At 41.0% G+C, this 3,093-nt stretch overlaps 1 non-coding gene across 1 annotated transcript; it reads right to left on the bottom strand.

Annotated features, from left to right (window-relative positions):
• Window positions 1–331: 331 nt before the first annotated feature.
• Window positions 332–404, bottom strand: TRNAR-CCU. Its single transcript has one exon. It is a non-coding gene; the product is annotated as a tRNA-Arg (tRNA).
• Between the last annotated feature and the right edge of the window lie 2,689 nt (window positions 405–3,093).

Below are 3,093 nucleotides of genomic sequence, written 5' to 3'. Positions count from 1 at the left end.
ATGATACACATTCTAACAAGAATAAAATATTTGGAAAAGCAAGGGACGTATTCTACAAGTAATTTATTTATTATTTATTTATTATTTGTTTACCGGGAAAGTCCAACTTGGAACAAAGCCAATTTTCAGCGGAGGCCCGGGGAGAAATGTCCTAGATGCATGTCTTTGTATCGTGGGAGGAAACTGGAGCACCCAGAGGAAACTCACACAAATGCAGGGAGGACATGCAGACTCTGCACAGAAGGTACCCCAGCCAAGAATCGAACTGGAGAACCTCTTGCTGTGAGGCAACAATGCTACCACTGCATCACTGCGCCGTCCAAGATTACATCACCCCAGATGGGACTCGAACCCATAATGCCTGGCTTAGGAGGCCAATGCCTTATCCATTAGGCCACAGGGGCCTGACATAATGGGAAAGATAAATGGAGGCATACTGCATAGGAGTTCTGTAAAGCAGTATTTAAAGGTGCCACACCAACATATGTTGGAGTTAAAGCAAAATGGAAAATGTGTATAAGAGTACCTTGCCAAAGTCTCAGGGCAGGTCTGCTGATCTTTCACTGCTCCCCAGTGCACATGTTAAATTTACTTGGGTACAAGTTTAACCATGATCAGTCATCAGGTATCAGCAAACCTAGATGTTTTTAGCCTTGTATGCTACATGGTTCTATACTGGGTTGAGTATTGTGAAAACAGGAACAACTGCAGTTCTGTAGGTTAACCTACACAGCATTTCAGGTCGTGGTGCCTACTGGCAGCCAGTTCACTGTTACTGCTTGCAGTGACAGCCATTTTGTGCCTGGATAACTGTGATTTATTTCTACATGGGAAGCATACTGGGTGAATGACTGATGGTTTCCTGCCTGATACTGGGTGAATGACTGAAGGTTACCTGCCTGATACTGGGTGTATGACTGATGGTTACCTGCCTGATAAAAGGTGTATGACTGATGGCAACCTGTGTGATACTGGATGAATGACTGATGGTTACCTGCCTGATACTGGGTGCATGACTGATTGTTACCTGCCTGGTACTGGGTGTATGACTGAGAGTTACCTGCCTGATATTGTGCGTATGACTGACGGTTACCTGCCTGACTGCCATTGTTGTACTGTGAAGCTGTGTGAAAGTGCTGGGAGGGAGGGATGTTGTTATAGAAGAGTCTGCTTGTGACCAGGGCTGGTCTTATGCAAAGGCCAACTATGTAGCTGCTTAGTACAACATGCTAGTAGGGACAGTCTTTCCCTATTTATTTATCAATTGATTCATTTTATTTGTTTACTTATTTAGTTACATATCTATTATTTATAGAGCAATGTTTTTTTGCTCTAACAAAAGAAGGCACTGCCCTGCTGAAAAAGCTGCACCCTCAGTACAGCAGGCATACCAGGGAGGTGGTGCTCCAGTTGACATGACGTTCATGCTATGTCACATTAAACCTGAGTTTTGCACGTTCATGGGATAGAGACTTTGCAATGTTCAAATATGGGTGCAAAGCTGCCAGAAAGAATTTTTGAATCTCTAATACCTGGCTTTACTGACTAACTGTAATGTCAGCAATTTACCAGAAAAATGAAGGACGGAGGTCAAAGCTATGGAACAAAATCAGGGAGATTCTGCAGCTGAGATGACAGAAATGATGTGGTAAGATAAGATAAATGTTATTATTATTTTTACAGTGATGTTGGCAATAATCAACCAAATATTTTTCATATTTGATGTTGCCTGTATGTCATTTGTCTTGTTCTTAATAGTTGTACGTATGTCATTTATGTAATTCATACTTGGAGAGTCAATGGAACCAGAGTCAAATTCCTTGTATGCGTACAAACTCAGTCAATAAATGTGATTCTGATTCTAATCTGTCTGTAAAGTTCAGATGAGAGGAATGGTGTAGTGAGATAATTGTTATTTTTTATTTTACAGTGTTGCTGGCAGTGATCAAATATTTCTGGCAATATTTCTGGCTTTTGTGATTTGTGTAGTGTAACTTAGACTGCAATATTTTAATGTGCGGCAACTTGTTTGTGTGGACTGTGGAGGTGAAATAATATAACCTGGCTATCAGACAAAATGTCTATAACTGCTGGGTGGGGTGGGGTTGGCTAGATGAAAGTAAATGATTCTCTTGTCATTTGCTCAGTTTTAACAATTGCTATCTGGCTTTGTAGGACTAATGTGTATTTGTGAGAAGCAATATAGACTACTTTAACTGGATACCTGAGATACATGGACAGAGTAGGTATAATTGCTGTGGTTGTCTTCTGTGGAGGAAAATGGCTGGCTGGGTGCTGCTGTCTGCTTTTTATTTTGGCTTTGTAGGAACGGTGCAATTGTGCGAAGCATCATGCAGTATTTTAATGCGTGGCAGCTGTTTGGAACAAAGGTGAAATATATTACACGGCCATCCTCATTTACCACAATCAGATGTCTGAATTGCACACTGATGTGGCTAAAACTGCATGGTGGGGGTTGCCTGGATGAAAATAACTGACCCTCTTGTCATATGCTCAGTTTACTAGTCATCTATTACTAAAGGGACAAAATGTATCATAAAATACACAGACCTTCCGAACTTCTGGGGGCTGGTGGCCTCACACACCAAGGTTGTACAGGTGGATTTTTACAGTGGTTTAGTAGTCACATTTGCTCTGAACCCCAGCTAGTCTAAAACTAGCCCTGCTCATAGTTGTACACAGAAGGTCACTATACTTGTGTGAGAGGCTAGGGATGATGTCATTATTTCTTTAACTTTGCTCTCAATCTTCAAAGGGGTGTACAGAGGGTTATTAAAGCTTGTATAGGAGCACTGTAATGTCTAGAAGTAGCAAATATGAAATATTATTGTAATCATTAGTTAGTTTTTTTTTTTCATTTTCCTTGCAATCAAACATCTGATGCATTTAGAGGTGGCTATCCTTTGGGGGAAGGGTAAAGAATCATGATGTTTACATATGCCTAACAGCAACTATGTTCCTTTTTTCAGATTTGTCCCAATCTGACATTAGAATCATACTCAGAAGGTGGCTATCTTTTGGGGGTAGGGGGTGAAGTGGCATTCTGTATATACATATGATAGCAGCAGCCCG

Source organism: Protopterus annectens, chromosome 12.part0 (genome assembly GCF_019279795.1).
Source record: "Protopterus annectens isolate FY-2018-M chromosome 12.part0, PAN1.0, whole genome shotgun sequence".
Classification (NCBI taxonomy): Eukaryota; Metazoa; Chordata; order Ceratodontiformes; family Protopteridae; genus Protopterus; species Protopterus annectens.
The sequence above is the reverse complement of the archived record's forward strand: the minus strand, read 5'-3'. Positions and strand labels throughout refer to the sequence as shown.